Raw genomic sequence first — 23,538 nt, forward strand, 5'->3', positions numbered from 1 at the left:
GGAATTCACTTAATTTCTTAGAATTTTTCTATCTTGGAGAAAAAAAATCCACTTTCAAGTATTCTAAAGATATTGCCACTTAAAAACACCGACTTTAATAGAAGTAATATTTTGCATTTATGTAGTGGCTTTCCATAGAAGATCAAAGGAATGGTATTAGACATACATGGTTTTTCTTTTATGTATAACTTCATAGAAATTTTTTCTTTTATCAAATTCTTTTAATTCAGATTCCCAATCACCCAACTGAGTGAGTTCACAGAAACTTTTGCAGAAATCCTGTCTCGCTCACAGTCAGATATGTCCAGTCAGGAGTGGGCTTCCATCCATTATTTCCCAGGTTACAAACCTTTTTATCCTTCAAGGCATCATTCAGTGCAGCCTCCTCAAAGAAACCTTTTCTCCCAATTCCCCCATCAGAGTAAATTTTACTCTTTTACTTATACATGTATTTTGTACTGACATATTCTTTTTATACATTCTGACATATTATTTATGTAATAACTTATTTCTTCCTGGATGCTGGCATGAGCATGTTATCTTGCACAGTGTGAACTCTCAAAAAATACATTGCATAGCATGACAGCTTTCATAGAGAAAAGCTGTAAAGATCCAGGGGCAATCACAAAGGACTGGTTTAGATGGAAGGGGGACGTTTTGTATTATATGACGACTGACAACTAGTTTTGGTCTTTGGATATCCATGAAGAACAAATAAATACCACAAGGTGTGAAGGTCCTCCTCAGGACCTTCTCTGCCTTTGTGTCCTAGGAATTCTTTCTAGGTATTGAGGGTGGCATGAAGCATACTCTAAGTCCTGAGTGGCCAATGACATAGACTTTGAAAAGTGTGACATCTTCACAGGTGGAAATAAAAATCTGGCAGCCTCAAGTCTTTATACTAAGCAGGACTGTGTTTCTGTAAGTATAATTTCTATTAAAAGTTCAAGGAAGGAAATAATCATTTCTCTTCCCATCATTTAGATTTAATTATTTGTGTGTCATTTCTTTATAACTGTCTTACTGCTGTATTTTCTGTAGGTCACATGATGGCTACTCAGTTATGCATATAGAATGTGTTGAGTGTGTTTGATCCTTATTTTAATAGAATAAAATAGAGGGAAATATATTAAACTTGCTATTTATAGATAAAGATGCACATTGTCCTTCTACGCATTGCAAAACTTTCTCACATACCATCTCCCATATGGCCTCCTATTCATAGAAGGGAAAAATGCCCAGAGAGCTGCTACTTTTTAAACAGAGTACTAGACTAGGCTAGATTTGTTTAATTTCTAATGGCCAATGTTCTTCCTGTTCATTATCATGGGTTGGAATCCCAGCCAACTGACTCGACTTAAAGTGTTGTTTTAGGGAGCACCAGGTGAAAAGTGGTTAGATTGGAATCAGTCCCACCCAGTTCTGAGGAATGTTGCAAGGTTCAACTCCTGTTGCCAGTGTTGTTATTTTATCTTTACTATTGTTGTTGTTATTTTTATTTTGATATAAGCAAACCAGGCAAGTGAAAAGCAACATGATGGGAAAGATTTTATCACCAAGGCTATTCAGAAGCTTAAAGTTTAAATGAAGTGCAATGCATTTAATGGCATGGAATAGCGTTTTAAAGAAATATATTATCTGTAATGGTATGTACTTCTTAGTTTGGGAGTGATGTAGGAGAGACCCTTGTTAGTAGGGGCGATTTTCAGCTAGGCCATATAAAGGAATATGGCATGCTAGAGCATCTACAAGACATTGTAGGCTAGTGTGCGAACTCCTGGGCAGTTCTGACATTTTCATGTGGATTTGAGAACTTGGAGAAGCAGTGTATTGAATGAGATTGAACATGGAAAGTGGAAGGGGAAAGGGTGCAGAGAAGGAACTGAAGGACTCAGTGGAGAAGGCATCACCTACTTTATAACTGATTTAAGAAAACTTCCTCATCTTGTCTGATTCCAGTCCTATCAAGAGAATCCAGTTCCTGCTACTCGCACCATTAAACCCACTCTCTTGACAAGTCGTTGTCTCAACTCCAGTCTAGGAGATTAGTGTTCAAATCTTCCTAGAGGGAAGAGCATGCTCATTAACGAATGAATCCAAACTGAATAATATATGGATTAAGTAAGCCAGAAAAAGCTGAGGGAACATGAGTCCAAGCAAAAGCACTGAGACAGGGACACAGAGGTGACAACTTCTTCCTGGTGAGATGTGGGTGGAAAGGAAAGGTGCTGGGATATTTGCTTATTACTTTTATCTAAACTCATGTGATCCTATTTGCTGATTTGTCACCACCAATTAGTTGTAGAATTTTGGCTAAACCAGTTAGCTTCTTTGAACTTCACTTTTCTCATTTGCAAAATGACGGTACAAATTCAGCACTGCCTGAGCAGGCTCTGCAAGGAGAGACAGTAGGTGGTACAGGGAGAAGAAATGGACAATGGGAGGTATGGAGTTTCTGTTTTGGGTGGTGAAAATGTTCTAAAATTAGATTGTGGTACTTCTCTGTGAGTCTACTAAAAATCATTGAATTGTATACTTTAAAAGGGTGATTTTTATTGAATGTGAATTATATTTCAACAAACGACTTAAAAAAAAGACAAGAATGCTTGGGAAGCAATGGGTTAAATAATGTTTGCATTTTTTAAACTGCAGGAGTTTCCAGAACTTTTAGTAAATTAATGTCTACTCCATATGTCTGAAAGGAAGTATAATCAGTGAATCCCAAAATTATCCTACACTGATGCTCATTATGAGGACTCAACATAACACACTGGACTGGTCGATGTCTGATGTCCTTCTGGTTTTTAAAATCTATGAATCTACAGTTACAGAGTTTCTCTTCCTGTTTCTTTCCTAACTAGTTCCTTAACCTCTTAACTAGAAGAGTGTTGTGTGTAAACCTTTTGATCAAAAATGTACTGTTGGAAAACCTCTGCTTCTACTTTAAGAGAAATGTATGTTGAGAGTGCAAAGCTGCAAACTATGCATTTCCCCTATACTTTTATATTTTAGACTAGATTAAGTCACAGGCAGTCAAAATACAAGAAATGAATTCCCCAGGTACAGGCATGCACACACATGCACTTACACAAATACCCTAAACTAAAATACTGAAATATTTATATTAAGAGAGGGGATAATATTCTAGAAAATAACAATTTATAAAAGACTCAGATTTTATTCTGACAGAGGGATTTCTGACAAAAGTAATGCAGTGAATCACAAAGCTGTAACTGAAAGACGAATACTAAATGTGTGTCATACCAGTGCAAACTTTGGACATTTCATTTGGCTTTTTCCAGATCCACCCATGGCTTGATGAGCAGCTTGTGAATGCTGGGGTGTTTTGTAGGTATGGGTGGGAGAAGGGGGGCAGATATGGATGTCCAAGGCAGAGTGGGGCTAGGTTTAGATTGTGCCTCCACCTATTGAAACCGCTCCTGTTGCAGAGGTTGTTGGGGTGGGTGAATATGGGGTGGTCATCTGTAATCCCTTGGGCATACAGGATTCATGCTGACTTTTTTTCATATTTTATTATTGCATTTTATGAATTCTCTGGAATTAGAGTAATCTAAATCTCTATAGTTAATCTGCAGGTAATCTAGAGCAGGCATATCATAATAGGCTGTGAATTGGGTTTTCTTTAAATGTTTTTAAAGGAATAATTTGTTAGATAATGTTATCAAAAATGCTGAAATCTGATATTAATTTCCCTTTTACAATTAGGTTTACATGTTGCATTGTCATTTGGTTTTCTATCCTCTTCCCTTATTTAAAAATTTTAAAAGTCTTTTGAATTTTGAATATGAATTTAATCTTACCTTTGATGATATGTTAATATTCCTGTTTGGTTTTTCTGATCTTATTTTTAAAATAAAAGTAGATCTACCATATATGGTCTAGTTATCCCACTTCTGGGTATATGCTCAAAGGAAATGAAACCAAAGAGAGACTTGCACACACCCATGTTTATTGTAGCACTATTCACAATAAGGCATGCAATCAGTCTAGGTATCTGTCAACAGATGAATGAATAAAAATAATGTGTTATATAAACAAAATGGAGTATTATTCAGTCATAAAGAAGAATGACATTCTGTCCTTTGCAGCTAAATGGGTGGAACTGGAGGACACTGTGTTAAGTTATGTAAGCCCCCTGCAGAAACACAAATACCACATGGTCTCTCTCTTTGGAGACTTAAAGAGTTGATCTGAAAGGAGAATAGCGATTACTAGAGATTGGGAAGGCTGTGTGTGTGTAGGGGGTGGGTTAGGGAAAGGGAGGTTGAATTGGATCAGTGTATACTGTGTGCATGTATGGAAAAATCACACTGAATCCCATGTATAATCAACACATGCTAATAAAAATTTTTAAAAATCTACAAAAATAAAGCTAAATTAAATGTCAAATTTAAAGCCATCCCAAAACTGGGAATTAGTTGTATCCATTTAATTATATATACTTTAAAATTCCAAGTTGTACTGTGAAATTTGGTGAATAGTTGATAACTATATTTTTCCCAAGTGATAAAAGATATGTTATAATTTTGGCTTGCTTCTGAGATCTCATGTTTCCTTGGCCTCCTTGGGTTATCTTGGAGAAGATTCCACATTGTGCTGTGTGCCAATTTTTGAATTTATGCTTCCATTTTCAGAAGCCATATTTTTTATTCTAAATATGTAAATGATGCTTTAGTTGAACACTCATCACAAGCTCTGGAACAAGGTAGATGCTTGGTAGATATTTGATGAGAAGGCTCTTCCTACTCAATCAGTGTTTGCTGAGTAAATGAACAAATTAGTTAATGAGCAATGCTTATTATAATTGTCCTCACTTTCATGCCAACAATGTGGCCATTACCTGGTTGTGTTAAACGTAAAATTTTTGTTAACTCAGAAGCTTGATGCTAATTAGTGTCTAATGTTTATTTTTCTATTTTTAAAGATGCACAAAGTTAAAAGAATTATACACAGAAACTTTTGTATGGATTTCACAACCCCATACAGATGCATGTGATCCATTTTTGAACAGCAGCAGCTCCATGAACTTTGGAAGAGGCCTGAGGCCTATCACGTAGGACTAAGATGCTCTTTATTGGGAATGAACAAGAGTGCTGTAAAAACCACTTGGTAGGGTTTATTTCGGCATGTTACAGCATTTGCTCTCTGGAATGTTCAGTCATTTCATGGATGAAGGATTTCCATAAAGCCTTCTACATAACCTTCAAGTCATCTTATGTGGAAAAGAATCTAGTTTGCATTTGGTTGTACTTAATCACTGATGTTTTATAGGCAACACTCAGGATGTGTAGAAAGATTGAGGTTTCCCAGTCATTTGTCAAGCTTAGTGACCAGTAAGTCTCTGTTGTTGAAGACTAGTTGCTTAGGAGATGACAGAGTGTCTTAGTTAGTTTAGGCCGGTATATAACAAATCACCGTAGACAGGTGCCTCAAATAATAACATTTATTGCTCATAGTTCTGGAGACTGGAGAGTCTGAGATAGAAGTGCTGGCAGGTCTGGTATCTGGCAAGGGTCTCTTCCTGGGTTTTCAGAGAGCCATATTCTTATGGTATCCTCACATGGGAGAGAAAAAGAAGCAAGTTTTTTCATGTCTCTTCTTTTAAGGGCACTAATTCCATTCATGAGGACCCACCCCACACTCAGGCCCTAATTACTTACCTTAGGCCCCATCTCCAAATACCATCACAGTGGTATTTAGAGTTTGAACATATGAATTCAGTCGATAGCACAGATACACAGTGTTCTCTTTTAGGATAGGGGAACGGAAGTGTTCCTCGTCTCTCTGTTGCATTCCCAGATTTCCCCAATTTAGGTCTTTATCATCATCAGTTCTTTGTCAAGTGGAGTTGATTTATAAAACCACCTGTCTATTTTAATAATCTAATGGCAAAAGAATTCAAATTCCTTGTTTTGGAACTTGGCATTGAAATTTATTTTATTTGCTTTAATTTTATTAAAAAATTGACAGTATTGAGATATCTTTTCCCATCTTTCCTTTGAGCAGGTATTTGTGTTATTTTTTTTGGCAGCATTTAAGAAACTGACTCATAGGTGATTTTGAGATTGTTCACACATGTGCACAGATTATAAGCTTAAGTAGCTTTAAAATCTTATTAAAACATCTACATCTTTTAAAAAATTTTTTAGTTGTAGATGGACACAATACCTTTATTTTATTTATTTATTTTTATGTGGTGCTGAGGATCAAACCCAGTGCCTCACACATGCTAGGCAAGTGCTCTACCACTGAGCTATATAGCCCTAGCCCCCAAATATCTACATCTTTTAATACTGCATCAACACAGTCTGCATTTAACCTTTCCAACAATTTGAATGACCTACTATTTTGTATTGATTTCTCTCCTTGTATCTCTAAATATTTGAGGACCAACTTGTGCCAATCATTATTCTAGGTGGAAATAAAATAGTGAATGAAAGAAGCAAAAGTTCATGGGGAGAAATCAGGGGACAAAACCTACAAAAATCCTTGTCTTCCTAAAGAGGATGGGAGATGACAGTGTATTCTAGAAGTGTAGAGGCAGAAAATAAGGAAATGAATGAGAAAATGTGCAGCATGTCAAATGGTGATAGGTGCTATGGAGAAAGTAAGATGAGAAGAAGGAGAGGAAGTTTCAGGGATGGGTGGGAGTCAGCTGGAACCTTTAATATGGTGACCATGGATAACTGCCCTGTGAAGGTGTCACACAATGAGCACCTGAACCTAGTGAGGGAGAGAGCTCTGGGCGTCTTTGTGGGAAGAATGTTCTAGGCAGAAATGCAAAGGTGCTGTGGAGGCATCATGCCCAGGAGACCATTGGCAGGAGCAGAATAAGCTAGAGAGAGAGCAGTGGAAGATCTGAGCTGCAAGGGGCAGCTGTCCATCCTGCAGGGCTTTCTCTTTGTTTCTTTCAAGTGAGTTCAGGGGCTTCAGACGACTTTGCACTGATAAATTAAATGCATGATTTAAAAGATCACTAGCTACTATAAAATAAATATTAGGAGGGAAAGGTTGGAAGCAGGGACACTACTATTGCAACAATTGAGAAGACATTGGCTTGAATCTAGGTGGCTGCAGTAGAGATGGAGATTCTTTGAATGTTTGGGAAGAGTAGAGGAGATACATTTTCTGAAGTACAGGATGTAGGATGAATAAGAACACAGTGTCCAGCAGTGTCTAAGGTTTAGGGTCTGATCACTTAAGGGTGGAGCTGCTATTTACTGAGACTCAAAGGCTGAAGAGGAGCAGATTTGGAAGAGGATCAGACAACCTTTTGACATCATAACTTTGAGGTATCTATTAGGTTTTCAAATAGAGATATGGAATAGGCAGTTGGGAACTATCAATATGAGTTTAGGAGAGAGAGCTGGGCTGAAGGTGCAGTTTTGGGAGCTCAGTAAGCTCCGTAAAAGCCATGAGACAGGCGAATCAACAAGAGTGAGGTCAGATCTTTATGTCAGAAAGAGATGAGAACAATTAAGTCGAATGGTCCCTTATTAAAGTACAGAGGGAATTAGGAATTGGTAGACTAGAAGAGATGAAGACCTTCACGGAAAGTATGGGACTAGAACTGGTCCTTGAAGATGGTTAGGATTTGGAGGGACAGACATAATGAGAAGACATTTTGATTAGGAGGTACTAGAATTAAACACCCTGTAGCCCCTTGGTAGGAGGGTAGGAAGGGAAAACATACCAACGTCATGGTAGAATTTTATCACTTGTGGAAGGGGTATGAAATGGAATCTCTGCTGGACCAATTTCCTAGGCTCATGATATGCAAATGGTAAAGAAACTTGGGTCCTATTAAAACCCTTAACATTTCCCAACACTTTGCTAACAGCTTTTCCTTCTTATCCTTGCAGCTGGTTCCGCCTTATATTTTGTAGTAACTTGAAACTGACATGTGGGGAATTTTAAGTACATGTGTTATCAAAACAGATGTTTCACAGGCTTTATAGACTATCAGGAGGTCATCTCATCTTTCAGAAAGCAGCCTGGAATTTGAATGTAGTTCCTCTCATAATTTCATGTTCTCCAAAGCAACTATGTGGACATTTTAAAATTTATTAGCAACTTTCTCTTGTTCTTAGATTTTAAGAGAGATGGCAATTTTAGTAAACCTGAAAAAAATTATATGGTGTGTTACCTAGAGGCAAATTATTGAATAACTCTACTTGCCTGGTGACAAATCTAAGGCACATAAATATTTTAACACTTTCCTTGAAACTTTGGAGTCATATTTTTAAAACAGAAAAAAAAAAATGCCTGCATTCTTTTTTTGATGCAAAGTGATAATTAAAGAAAAAATGAACTTCATAAAATAATGCAAAGGATACCAATTTTAGTACATATAGAGAAACTTTGCTTCTTGTTCTCTGTCTCTACTTTTTAACTAAATCTACATGAGAACCAAATCTTTTTCTATTCTGTGTAACAATTTCCCATGAAGTAAAAGCTGAGGACTTTGGTGAACCTCCCTTGGGTGGTAAGGGCAACTTAGGTGTTTGTTTGCTCACATTCCTTAAGGAACACAAATGAAACAAAGCAAAAAACAAATAAAACAATGTGGAGGGTCATTGTTTAGGATGACCACATCTGCCATTCTCCTTAGGGTTTCAAGGAGGTACAGAGTAAACTCCAGCAGAATTTGACAGTTGATCTCATATTAGTTGACTCCTGTAGGTGCCAGCCAGAGAGCTGCAATCAGTGAGTGGCACAGGGCTAGAGAAAGAGCCTGTGGACCCTCTTGCACTGTCCAGTAGAACTTTCTATTCTACTCTTTGGGACAGATATAGTCTATGTATTGCAATGACCAATATGGTAAGCATTAGCCACCTTTGCTACTGAGTACTTGAAACATGGCTATTATAGTTGAGGAACTGGATTTAAACATTTATTTCATTTTAATTTAAATTTAAGTAGCAGAAGTATCTCCTATCCACCAGAGACAGCACAACCTAAAATGACAGCTCACCTTTGAAGGTCCTGTGCCCCAGGTGGGCAGATACCCACATTGTCCCTCCTGCTTTCTCTTATCTTTCCTGTTGGAATGTGGCACCCTTGGTTACTTTTAGTAACTGGATATCATACAGGGTTTAGTGAAATCCCTCATCAGCACCTGTTGAGTCTATAGGGGTTGACTGGGATGGAGGAAGCAGTGAACAGTCAGGAATGTGGGGAGAAGGAATATTAAAAATGTAACATGAAATAAAAGAGATGAGGTCATTGTTATGGTCTTAAAGACCCCTTTTCTCACAGAGATACTTAAAATAGCCTGTTCTTTTTCTTTCTTTCTTCTTTTTAATATACTAACTGAGAAAGAGAATAATTCTGGGGAGTAAATTTTAGAGGTAACATTGGGAGATACTGATTTTACTTCTGTCTTGGCAAAGGACCCTGTTTAGTTCCTTGAGGAGGATTGAATGCTCATAAGGCATACTTACTAATTCAGTTGTTTATTATTTTTAAAATTTAAGGGTGGATGACTGAAGGCTGACTATGTGCCTTCACAGAGATGTAGAAAGTGTAGTATTGCTGTGGGGTGGGGATTATTAAGGAGAGTTAAATAGCACAGAATGTTAATATGACTCATAGGGTCACCACGAGCCAGTGAAGGTTCGGACATGTGACCAGGACACACAGTGGACCCAATCTCAGAATGCTCAAGTAGAAAATCAAGTGTACCAGCAAAATTATACTCCAGGGCTGTAGTAGAATATAGAGAAAGGAGGTCTCTGCCTCTTAATTAGGTTTTAGGTCTGAAGGAGCAGTCATGCTGCCCCTGGGATAAGCTGTCCATCTCCTGTATCAGAAACCATCCCAATAGCATTTGTTGAAGAAGATGTTTAAAAAGAAGTGTGGTCATTCTGCCACTCTTACTCATAAAACTAAACGAAGCTTATGTGCCAGGGACTATGCTTCACTTACCATCCAAATGAGGAGGAAAAAATATGTACACGGAAGAAGAAAACTAACAAGAAGACACGTGATGAGATAGATCCCCAATGAACACTGCAGACAGTAAATGCCATCTCTGGTAGTTGTCTTCAAATGCATAAAGGGCTGTCAGGTGGAAGAGGTGTAAGACTTCTCTCTGGGGCTCCCAAAGACAAAACTGGTGGTATTTTTCTTTAATTAAAGAAGTTGCTTTTGATGATCTATTTATGCATGGTACTCTAGGGAGGGAGAATGATTTAGGAGAAGACAGAGAGTGTAGGATACGAAGATGTGACTGGCTGTACGTTACAGGAGGTTCATCTCAGTCAGTAGAAGGAAAAGCTTCAGAGAATAGGCTGCTAAGAGGAGGTATTCAAAGAGACTCTGTATACTGAATGGGAGAGAGGGAACTCATGCTGGAGAGCGGGGGTCAGCCCAATCTTCTGGCCGCCTCCTTTTGTGAATAAAGTTTTATTAGAAAACAGCCATGCCCATTTGTTGAAGTATTGTGCCCTGCTGCTTTGGCCCCACAATGGTAGAAGTAAGTGTGATGACCATTGCATGACCCACAAAGCCCACAATATTATTATCTGGCATTTATAGGGAAAGTTTGTCAGGCCCTAAGGGGATTGGATCCAGTGACATGTAAAATTTTTTCTGATTCTCGGATTGTAAGGGATTCAGAAACAAAATAAGACTGGGGCCTTGTGGGAAGTCTGGAGAAGGCTTCTTGCATGAGGTGGACTTTTGGCTGGAGCTTGAAGGAAACATGTGCTAATCTGGCCAAGGAGGCTATTCCAACAAAGACCCCTTGGGCAATCCTAATCCTCAGGAGGATTGTCACCGTTCCTTGAATGTGGTGCACAGGCTTATACCACACTCATTCATTCACTCGTTGTGCCTCCAGCATATTGTTGGCTAATGTAGACATTAATCTAAAACGTTTTTTTGCCTGCTCTTGGTAAAGCAAGCCCAAATTCTGGCATAAGCTGTTGGCATTTCAGTATTTTAACTTTGCTAGTGTGGAAATGCTCATTAAGTTCAATGTTGATAATTGAGTTTTATGGAGTTATTTTATTTTAAGTATAATCATCTCACCTAGACACAACGTAGCATTTATTCACGTGTTCGTCTTAATTGTAGGATGTAAGAAATGATTGTTCCAAAATGGAAACCTTGCTGTACTTGGAGGAGATGTCACTTGTGTTGCTAAGGATAGGAGGCACATTACTATTCATGCCTTTTTAATTGATTAGCCTTTAAGGCTTCTGAAAGCCTTTAAAAGTTGTTTTGTCAACATTAGACCAGCTGCTGTGTAATTATGGTAGCTCTTCTTGCAGTTAAATTCTTTTAATAACGTGTTCAATCTGCCGATGCCAAAGTGCTTTGAACCTGTGATATATACTATGGAGAGCTTTTGTTTTTACTTACAGATGGTCGGTGCCATTTTCTGGGCAACTCCGTAGAATTTTCACAGAAATTTTAAAGATGAATTACTTCGAAATGAGAAGCAAATGAATTCGAACATCAGGTTACTCCTCCCCCTGTAAAAATCGTTCATATGTGACTTGAATTTTGAACTTGGCTCGTAACAACCTGAATATGTTCATTAAAAAAAAAAATTGTCCACCTTGAAACCTTTTTAAGGCTCTTTTCTCTGACTCTTTTGCTTGTAAATCAAAACTATGCAGCACTCCACAGATGATGGAAGTGAGGGGCTTGTGATGAGGATTGCTGCTTTATGAGGAGGCCTCATAGGGTGACTTAGCCTTCCATGCTAGGGCAAACCACATTTGAATTTTGTGGTATATACTGATATATTTTAAAAGAATTCTGTCCTGAAATCTGATGTGAATGATGTAACTAGGGATGAGGGCTGTGTCAGAAAGATGCAAACACAAGGTCCTGCATGTCTCTCCTCCCAGGTATACCATTGCCTGCACCTTGCACAGTGTTTAATGGCAGGTTGCACTGGTGGACAAGGCAGGTAAGAGGTGGCACGATGAGCAAAGTGGCTGTAGAGAGGTTGCCCTGGTAGCTCAGGCCATTTTCGTAGGCCATTTCTTAGCATTGTAAGTGAGAATGACAAAAGCATTTAAGATAAAGGCACAGTGCATCAACACCTGGTGGAACAAGAGACTAGGCAGGTCTACAGCAGCTTTTTATGGTCCCTTTATCCAATTTATATTGCAGAATGCACCTGTTGTTGGAAAACCACAGGGTGAGTCCCTCAGCTCCCTGGGTTCACCTTTTCTCTCCACTTTGTGGTGTAAGGGGTTTGGGAGTACAGTTGACCTTTTACTTTTTGAAAATGCTAATCAACTTCAAGCTTGAATAGAAGTTCAAGAATATTAATGACCTGGAAAATCTGGAGAAGAAGCTAACCTTGACAGTATTTATCTAATGGCAGGGCTAGCTAAAAATTCTGTATCCATTCATGATGTGCAGATGTGCTTGCCTTGGCAGCCTTTGAGCCCTGAAAATTAGGGCACATAGGAGGTTTGAGGGACCAGGGACTCACAGGTCTAGAATACTTGGGGTGTTATGGGGTAGCTATTAAAACATGGTTAGCAAGAAAACTAGAATTTATTTAATGAAAAATGAAAACGTACCTAATTAATTTAATTTCTGTGTAACAAAACTTGGTCCTCGTAAGTGGTTTAATCTTTTCAAAGTTATATTAGAATTTCTAATTCAGAGCATTTCTAATATTGCAAGCTGGTAGAATAATCTAGTCTACCAAGATATGACCAAGAAAACTATCATGATCTCAGCATTCTCTCTCTAAATATTAAGACTTGTTAATATCATTATCCATTTTTTGGTGACATTACCTCTCACTAAGGTACATAGTTACAGTGATATGATAGGAATTAAATCTGTTTTCAAGTTTTAATTCTAATTGCATTTACAAGACCTGGTCTTCTAACTATTCTTGTCACATAAGCATTAGTATTTTTATGCCCTATCAAAATATTTTATATAGTTTAAGAAAATTATAAGCTTTTAAACTATCTCTGAAGTTGTACTCTCAATAATCTCACGTTATCCCAAGACTGCATTGACTTAGGGAAAGGAGACATTAATTTATCCTCTGGTTTTAAGATGCAAGCCTACATATGTGTAGATGTGCATATATCCATACGTATGATGAATCAGTTCTGAAAGAACCCCACCCTCAGCAGGACAAAGGGCTTGACTTTACTCAGATAGCTGAAAGTCACCAAGGTCTCTCTTTCTCAAACTAGTTGTCCCTCTAAGTCTCAGATTACATTTGAAGGTACCCAGGCATAAACTTTATTGTTCTTATCAAGTATTTAGACTCTTGTTTATAAGCAGCAAACATCCAACTCAAATTAGATTAGGAAAATTTATTTAAAGGATCATCTCATGCATGGGGCAGAATGTGTTTTTTTCTTGTCCTTAACTTACTCTCTGCGGACTCTTGAGAGTTGTTTTTTGCATTCTGGGTCTATGTGATTAGCTAAGGGGAAATTTTTGTGTTGATAGACTATGCCACCTCTGCCTTAGGTTATTAGCTGCAAAATAATTGAAGGAAGATACTGATAAGCAGAGCTAAGGCTGAACAGCAGAGACCAACATTAAATACCCTTCTCTTTTTTGCCTCTCAGCTTCCTGGTTGTATTCTTGCTTAGTGTAGATCAGGTGCAAATGAGTGGGACTGGGGAGCTCCAGTCCTCCCAGCTTGTGCACATTTCATGGTTTAGGCCACTGCCAAGGACTGATTTGTGCTTTCTCCAGTCCCAAATTCAACAGTCCTGGGGGAGAGAGTTCATTGGTTCAGCTGGGGACAGATATCAACCTGGATCAATCATCTGTAGCTGATGGTAGGACCACATTATATGAGCCTGTCTTTGATGGCCCCTTTCTTATGTATTATAGAGGAAGAACCATTGTGGGCTGGAGCTGGAGCTGCTCCAAAACACATGAGATGTTTTCCTTCTTTATATATGGGCATATCTCTTCTCTCTTCCCAAGCACGACTGGCCTCTTCCAGATTATGTTCTTTTTTTTCCCCATTAACTCTACCCTGCATGCTACATATATATATATATATATTTTTTTTTTTTTTTTCTCTCATTGTTTGATAAAGAACTTGGGGCAAGACATATTGTAGACAGGGGGCGAATTCCTAAGTTGGTGAGTTAGAGCAGATCTCTGATCTTTTTCCCTGATCCCCAGTGACCCCCTGCTTCCTTTTAGTAATGCAGAGGGAAGTGGTGGCTCAGAAGAAGGCAGATGAAAAGGTCAAATGGTAAAGCTCACCATCTGCTTGTGGCCCAGGAGATGATGCCCTTTACTAAATGCTAAATGTTTTCTCAGGATGAATGGATCAGTCATGAGCCTAAAATTTCACGACTTCTGTAGGAGATAGTTGATCATTTTGTGTGTGTAATGTGTAATAGTTGGAGACAATGCACTTCTGATTTTCCTGTTTCCCGATTTGTTTTCATTATCCAAATTCATTCACGTGTACTTTTAGGCTGGGGAAGTTTTCCAAAACCCATTTAACATGCAACTCTTAACATTTTAGTGGTATTCTATATGTGTTCCCTTAAATAGGGCTCATTCTCCCCTCACCTCCAAGTTAACAGCGCTAACTAACTTGCTTACGTTCTGCTTCTGACAGCCATTCAATAGTAATGCATCCTCGAAGGAGTTGCGGATTCCTAAACCTTCTACTTTCAGCTCCTGCCTACTTATCCCACCCTGATTGGCATTTAACCATTGAATTAGATTTTCTTCCTATTAAGGAGAGCTTTATGAGCTTTAACTTCAAGTGCTGTGTCTTGTCTAATGTGCTTACATTATGATTGACGCTGAGTAAGCACTTTTTTTTACAGGAGAAGGCATTGCATGTTAGAATGGAAGGAGGATTTGGACACACAGTTACCTGATATTATTTTCTGGGTCTCTATTTAATAGATGGGCACATCGATAATAATCTTACCTGGCACATGTTAACATGCTTACTTTATTTTTCCCATCGGTAGGGATCATATTCCCTGGGAGCTGTTTCTCTGGGCTTGTTGACTGATATGGCCATAAATATATTCCTGAAGGCTAAAACTGTACTATTTCAGCACAGATGGAACAAAATAAATGTCCTATGGTTTTAGTATTACAAGTTGAAATCACATTGCTTCGTGAAATTTAAGGTAGTAATAATTCAATTTCTACTCTTTTTTCTAATTTTTAATATAAGGGCAGAATAAAACAAAAATTAATCAATTTTTACTGATCATATTTACACATGATTTATTCTTTGCCCTCTAAATCATGTAATTTGTTGTATTTCAAAAAAAAATGCCACCTGTAGCAGTTCTTAACGTTAATTATTGGTAGTAAATAAATAAAATAGGTTTTCTGGACCTATAAATGGATTTTGATTATAACATTGCATTACAGAAACCATATACTTGCTATTTCATCCTGTTATGTTTTAATATTTATTCATTGACTTAACAAACAAACATCAATTATTCTATCTCTGGAAATTAAAGACTTAGGAGATACACACATGTAACAAATCAATAATACAGAGTTATAGAAATCATCACAAGGTACAGTGTGACACGGAACTGAGAACTGGCCAGTTTAGTTCAGGGATGCTTTAACTACATGGTCATTGAATTGGGCATCTTTACTGAATGCATGTGCACAGAGAGGGCAAGAAGGCAGTGAACCAAGACAGGAGGCGGCCAAAAGCAGTGTGGTCAGAAGGTCATTTGTTTGAATGAGGTTAGGGCTCAGGGTGTCAGGGAGTGGGAGGCGAGAGGTGGGATGTAAAAGAGCCTAATCAGGGAGGAATTGACATATTGGACTCGACTATGAGTTTTATTCTAGATCTTAGTATTTTTGTTTTATGTCCTCAAATTTCAGAGGGCTGTGAGTACTCCTGTGATTGCTAATATGGGGAAGTATCAGAATCTCTTAGGGGAGGAAAAGGCTATATTAGTAATTTAAAATTCTCAAAGTGATTATGGCAGGTCTCTATCTCTACCACACTGAGAATTACTGCTTCTAGGTTGTGGAAGCCACTGAAGAGTTGTTTTTTTCTTTTTATTTTTAAGTGGGAGCTGATATTATCTTTAATATCAGTGACCTCATTAGAATACTACCTTGATTCATTATTCTTTAACTGCATTAAATTTTAAATTTGATTACTTGCCTCCTTTACTTTTAGGCTCCCATGATCCTCATATAAGTTCTTCTGTGTTGAATAAGAAAATTCATTTGTTGCACTGTTGGTATAAACACATTTTTTTTTTTTTTTTTTTTTTTTTTTTGCGGTGCTGGGGATCGAACTCAGGGCCTTGTGCTTGCGAGGAAAGCACTCTACCAGCTGAGCTATCTCCCCAGCCCGGTATAAACACATTTTAACCACGAATAGGAAAGGAGTATTTGAGGAAATAAAACAGAAAACAGTATAGAAAGTTGAAGCTATTATTTGTAGTTTCACATTTTTGTTCCATGACTCAAGATTTTTTTTCTGGGGCCATTGTGGGCATTTCCAGGCCATGTGGGAACAGCAGTTGTAGGAGAATATGTCAGGCATAGTGCCTGACACATAATATGCACATGTGATTGTTGATATCTGTATTAGTTAGTTTTCCCTTATTGTAATGAAATACCTGAGACTGGATTCTTTATATAGAGAAGAGGCTTATTTAGCTCACAATTCTGGAGGTTCAAGGGTATGGAACTGCCATCAGCTCGTCATTAAGACCTCATGACAGATGCATCACAATGGCAGGGGTATGTGCAAGAAGGAATTGAATGGTAAAGTAGGAAGCTAGAACCTCACTGGGTTGTCATGAAAACTACATTAATACTTTCTGTGGTATGCCCCCATTTACCTAATGACATCACTAGGCCCCACTTCTTTTTTTCAAATGTTTTTATAAGTGCATTATAGTTTTACTTAATAGTGGGGTTCTTTTTGACATAATCATACATGCATGGAATATAATTTTCTTTATTTTGGTCCCATGTTTCTTCTTTCCCACCTTCCTCCCTCCTGATCCCCCTTCCTCTACTCTACTGGTCTTCCATTTATTTATTTAAAAATGGGTGTTTATATGTGTGTGTGTGTATACAGGCAGAGTTCATTGTAATATATTCATATATGTACATAGGATAATTTGGTCAAGTTCATTCCGCAATTCCTCCTTTTTCTTGTCCCTCATCCCTCTCCCTCAATTCCCTTCCTGTACCCCACTGATCTCCCCTCTATTTTCATGGGTTTTACCCTCTACCCCTTTTCCCTTATTTTATTCTAGCTTTGTATATGAGAGAAAACATTTGACCCTTAACTTTCTGAGTTTGGTTTATTTCACTTGGCATGATGTCCTCCAGTTGCATCTGTTTAACATCAAATGCCATAATTTCATTTTCTTTATGACTGAGTAAAACTCCACTGTGTGTGTGTGTGTGTGTGTGTGTGTGTGTGTGTGTGTGTGTATCTCACATTTTCTTTTCCATTCATCTGTTGACAGGTACCTGGGTTAGTTCCATACCTTGACTATTGTGAATTGCACTGCTATTAATATTGGTGTGCATGTATCACTGCAGTATGCTGATATTATTTCTTTTGGATAAATACCAAGGAGTGGGGTAGCTGAGTCGTATGGTGGTTCCATTCTTAGTCTTTTGAGGAATCTCCATACTGCTTTCCAAAGTCCCACCAACAATGTATGAGTGCATCTTTTCCCTCACATCCTCTGGGCTCCACATCTTGGTTTATACCCCTCCTTAATATCACCACACTAGGGACTAAGCTTCTAATACTTGAATCTTCAGGGGCACATCCTTTCCCTTTAAACTGTAGCTCTTTCATTGAAATCAGGACTCATTAGATTTTCTGCTAGTAGCTAATGTAAAAAATAGTGAAAACACAGAAGAAAGTAATTACTCAGATGTTAGACCCATATAGTGTTAGAATGAGATGGGAATTTAATGATTATCTAATGCCCCCGATCTCCCACTTCACAGATAGGAAAACAAGGCCCTGAGAGAATGAGGGACTTGAAATCACAAAGCTAATAAATGTCAGAAAAGAACTAAACTCAGATCTTCTAACTCTAAATATTAGGTTATTCTAGTCTTGCAAACATGTAGATGATGTTTTTGTTGATTTTTATTTCCTTTTCCTATAGTTCATACCACAGTTTCTAATAAGCATATATGAAACATATTCCTCCATAAACAGTCCCTTCTGCCTGATGTTTGAATTAACTAGTGATATCAGCATCCACTGTTGCCTGAGTTAGTCATTTCAGTGTTGCTTTTGTTTCTCTTTCATATTCAATTTACCGTTTGGTCTTGTTGATTTTATTTTGAAAGTGTCTCTCAGATCCATCTTTGCTTTTATTTTCATTCTTAATTTAATCTTTCCTGTTTTTTAAAAAAATTAACTGTGGACTATTTTAAATTGAGATCTCCCTTCTGCAGTCCATTCTCCACTTGCCACTGGAGTAATAGCACATAAATCTGAATGATGGGTTCAGCAGCCTTGAATGGATTTTAATTCTGTTAAAACCCTCTCCTTTGCTGTAGCCCTTTACAAGATGCCCTTAATGTCCCTCCTTTAACATGTTATTTGGACATTTTATTCTCCCTTTTTTTGCCAGGCTCCATTCCCACCAGCCCATTCAACATTTCTATCTTTTCATGCAATCTCCTGGGATGCCCTTCATCAGTAAGCACATATTAATGTCCAGGACTCTGCATGTTGTGGGGAAGAAAAGATAATTTTGCCTCTGTCCTGCATAGTTCTTAATTGGGATGGACCTCTTTAACAAGAGACAGATTAATAAGTGAAAAGCAAACAGGTATTTGTTAATGTGTATACCTCATATATACATGATGCTGTGGTTTGGATCTGCAGTGATCCAAAAAGCTTATGTGTTGTAAGCATGGTCTCCAATGCAGCAAGGTTCAGAGGTGGAACTTTAGGAAATGATTGGGTCATGAGAGCTTTGACTTCATTATTGGATTCATCCATTGATAGCTGGAGGGACTAGTGGGAGGTGGGGCTTAGTTGGAGGAAGTAGGTGGCTGGGAGTGTGTCCTGGAAGGGTCAGTCTTCTTCCCAGCCCTTTCCTGTCCCCATACCCCTATTTTTTCTCTCTCTTGGCTTCCCAGTTGCTATGAACTGAGCAGCCTTCCTCTGCCATACTTCCACTATGATGTTCTGTCTCTTCTTAGGCCTAAAGTAATGGAGCCAGCCAACCATGGACTGAATCCTCTGAAACCAAAGGCCAAAATAAATTTTTTCTCTTCTAGGTTGTTCTTGTCAGGTCTTTTGGTTAGTGATGAAAAGCTGACTAACACATGTGGTAAATACTCACAGAAACGAGCAAATTCATTCAAATAGTATCTACAACTGAAGCACAAAAACAAGGGCATTGGGGTGCCACGTGTGGTGGGGGTGCCCCCCACACAGGGTAAGATTTGTTATGCATGTTGAAGTCAGCACCTTCTCCTTTCATAAGCATCTCTGGTGATTCAGAGTCATCCTTCTCTTCAAGGAAGAATGAAAGATGGAACAGAAAATGGAAGCCGTTATTTGTGGTTTCACATCTTTGATTTCTACTACTCATGTTTTTTCTGAGGTCCCTTTGGGAGACTTCCTTAATAGATATAAATTTCTCTTACAAAAGGTAACTTTTGCTGTTTTCAGAGCTTCTGTATCTGTAGTTTCTCAAAATAATCTTTATGCCCAAGAGGCAAGCTTTGGGATGAAATACTCTGGTCTCCGCCAGTCCTGTTATTAGGTGGCGTATTCTGGCATGGTGGACATACGCCACTTTCTTCCTGAGGATTCTCTTCCTTTCTTGGTTCAGATAAACAACCCATCCTCTGTTACCCCCGTAGCACTTGGTGTATACTTCTCATTAGCCTTCAGTGATGTAGTCTGATGTCATTTGAATTACTGTTTAAACCTGGCTGTCTTATTCAATAGTTTGTGAATTTGTATGACTATTTTAAAAATTTCAGTTGGCATATAATGATTGTATGTATGGATGGAGTGTAGTGTGCTTTTGACACATGTACAAGGTACAGTGATCAAACCAGGATAATTTGCGTACCTGTCACCCAGGCATTCATCATTTCAGTTGGTTACCTCCTTAAGTTGTAACTTATGGATCCTGAAATGGGGCTATTTTCCTGATTTCCCGATGGGAATACTGTAATCACTCAGATCTTTATAAGGTAGAGTCAGAAGAGTCGGGACAGAGAATGCTATGTGATGAGAGAAGCAGGGGAAGAAGGAGGCAGTGAATGGAGGTAGAGGTTGGCACGATGTGCTTCAAAGATGGCAGAAGGAGCCAGAAGCCAACTAGTCAGAGAGAGGTTAGAAGCAGCCAGGGAATGGCCTTTCCCTTGAGCCTCCAGAAGGAGTGTACCCCTGCCAACACTCCCCACTTCAGACTTCCCATCTCCAGAACTGCGAAATAACGAATTTGTGTCATTCAAATCTACTAATTATAGTAATTTTGCTACAGCAGCAGCAGGAAACTAATGTAATATAGGAGAAGAAAAATACCATTTCTCTGACCCATCTTTGGTTCATCATGGCTGAGGCCCTTGTAACAAAAGGTAGGTTAACAAGAGGAAACCTATAAGCTTACATGACATGGGGACATCTTCTTAATGGAATGAAGACTCAAAGAAATGACTACACTTGAGTATTTTTTAAGCTGAGCTTGACGAAGAGTGGATGGCCAGTGAAGAGATATGATTGGACAGAGGGGTGCAATCTAACGGCAATATGCTGGGGAAACGAGTGATGCCTGTGGGTCCAGATTTTTCTCTATGTGTGTCCCTGGGTCTGCAGAGAAAGGATGTTCCTTCTTCTGAGTATAGGAAAGCAGCTCTCACATGAGGGTCTTATGGCCTACTTCAGGGTAAGGTTGGAAAATCCTTCCTGGGTCTTATGTCCTGCTTTAGGGAAGGGTGAGGGATGGTCAGACTGTTTTACTTCTGTCATTTTCTCAGATTCCTTCAGCTTAAAATATTTGTTGTGCTTAGATACCATATTTGGGGTAGTATGTTCTGAGCCTCAGCAGCAGCTTATAACACACACTCGACACATTCGGACTCAGTATATTTGTAGCTTATTTGGAATACTCAGAATTGTCCTAATTACTCTGTCAATCAGTGTCCCTCATAATGACCGTAGCTTACCTTAACTGAACCTCTTGCTTCGCGTCAGTCACTGAGGTCAGTACTTCATAAGATCCTCATAATCGTCCTGTGGCTAGGACTACTTGGCAGATGAGGAAACTGATGCACAGAGTGATTTAATAATTTATCCCAAATCACACTACCCAGTAGGCAATGGTGATGCTCTGGGAGTTGGAAGTGAGCAGCCTGGTCCTGGATCTATGCCAGACACCCCTCCATCCTGCCTGGTCATGCACTCCCATCACACTTACAGTACTGGTGTGTGCTATCTCCATGTGGCAAAGAATGAAGAAAATGGCAAGATTTCTTCAAAATGGATTTGAAAAATGATGCTTTCCACAGTGAATAGACTCTGTAAATGTGGACAAGTCAGCTGGCCTAGATCTCTGTGCCTGTCTTTGTTAAATCTTCTTTTGCTTACTAAATGGGGTTAGAATGAGGATCAAATGATAAATCATATGTGAACATCTTTGAGAATTGTCAGGCACTATATGTATGCTGCTTATCATTATATATTGGTTGCTTATATATCATCCACAGATTCTCCAGACTTGGCTGATTAGCTATGATGTCTGACTCGTTTGGTGGGTAGAGGTTTAATAGTACTTGATGCATGTATTTGATAGAAATGTTCTTGGTTATTATTCTTATATTTTGGATCATTGATACTAAAAATCTGAGAGTCTACAATTTTGCCTTTTTGCATGGAAAACACCCCCCTTTAAAATGAGCCTTTTTCTTGCATCTTATAGCCCACAGGAGGTAGGATGTGTAGAGGACTTGCAATGACTTCAGCAGGTTTTCAGTGGGGTTTTAAGTGAACAATTAATCTCTTGTGAATGCTAGTCATTTGTAGTGTAAAATCTTAGGTTGGTGATGAGTTGCAATCCCAGAGAGTCTTGACTCAAGACAACAGGGAGTTTAAAAAGAAAGCCAGTGAGATCAATATTGTTCTCTTCCTTCCTATCCTGCATCAGTCTGTAATGTCACCTGTTCCTTTAAGATGCTTTGATTGCTAATTATCTGCCCTTTGATTTTGAGATTAGTTGAAGTCTCGGAATGATGGAAGGCTGAGGTCTGACCTAACCAGACCTGAATCAGTTGGTGGGTTCTCAACTTTTTGAAAATTAATTTGTTGAGATGACACCTGGCTTTTTATAGCATCTTGTTTTGTTTTATGGTTTCTTTTGTTTACCTACCTGGGATTCCTGCCCATAACATGGATCCACAGAGCACAAGTGTTTCATGTGTGTTCAGAGTGAGCCAGGTTAACCTGAATGGTGCAATGTCCAGAAATAAAACTGTCAAGAACATCCTTGTGTACACTTTTTGGTTCCTCCGTCTGTTTCCTTGGGGTGGGTTCATAGATGTAAAATTCCTGAACAAAAAGCATCTACATTAAAGATTAAAATAGACGAAAACAAGAAGAACTTGGTTTATATTAATAGCTGACTTTCCCTATCGCTAAACTAGTTTTCAGTCCCACCAGTACTGTATCAGAATGCATGTGTCACTGCAGCTTTCTCAGTGAGCATGCATTCTGTAAGCATTTGTGGAATTCCTACAGTCTTCCAGGTTCAGTCCACACATTTTTCAAAAATTTTTAGAAACACCCCAGATAATTCTAAGTGTAGGCTTAATTAATAAGAGAAGGAGAAAGATAAGAATATTTTTTCCCTCAATACATCTCTATGGTCTCAATATGTCTGATGAGCCCCTTAAAATAGATAAGTCCCATTGGATCACTCCTATTTTTTTCTTTATGGGACATGCTATTCTTAATGAGCAGTCCCTTCACTCTCCATCTTGAAGACTGAAGACTCAGCCCCTAACACCATATTGCAGCAATAGTTCACAGTGGTGGCAGCCTTGGACTTGATGCTGTCATCTGGCCATGCAGAGCTTGCCAGAGTCCTAACAATTCTACAGGTGCTGTTGCCTTCCAGCTGGATAGCATTTTCTTATTGTCAAGGGCCTCGCTAATATTATCTTATTTAACTTTAGCAATGACCCCATTCTCTTTTTACAAAGAAAGGAAAAGGAACTCAAATAACAAGTACTTTTCTCTAAGGTTGCACAGCTAATAGCATGTATTAGGAGCTGACTCAATACAAGTCTCTGCTTTCAAGTTCCGAGTTTCTAATGCTGTGTCATAACCTACAATTGGGATCTCTCTAGTTCTTCTCTTATTTTAATGCACAAATGGATCCAGTTATTAGATTGTTATTCGGGTTATTTCTTTTAGTGTCTACCAGGTTTCATTGCGCTCTTCCTGTACTCGTTTTCTTCCCTATGTGTTCATCCAGAATTCTAAGCTTCTAGAAGAGTATTTCTCAACTTTTTTTTTTTTTCATTTTTGCTCCTCTC

General features: G+C 38.5%; 1 protein-coding gene across 4 annotated transcripts in view; it reads left to right on the plus strand.

Moving 5' to 3' along the window:
- Positions 1–23,538, plus strand: part of LYPD6 (LY6/PLAUR domain containing 6) — a 138,964-nt gene that overhangs the window by 8,556 nt on the left and 106,870 nt on the right. The window contains exon 2 of one of the 4 annotated variants that reach the window (XM_079134388.1): positions 21,712–21,755. The exons of the other annotated variants lie outside the window; for them this stretch is intronic. The gene's annotated coding sequence lies outside the window, so the exon portion shown is untranslated. The remainder of the gene's footprint in view (positions 1–21,711; positions 21,756–23,538) is intronic. 4 annotated transcript variants of the gene reach the window in all.

This window comes from Sciurus vulgaris (genome assembly GCF_902686455.1).
Source record: "Sciurus vulgaris genome assembly, chromosome: 3".
NCBI classification, from domain to species: domain Eukaryota; kingdom Metazoa; phylum Chordata; class Mammalia; order Rodentia; family Sciuridae; genus Sciurus; species Sciurus vulgaris.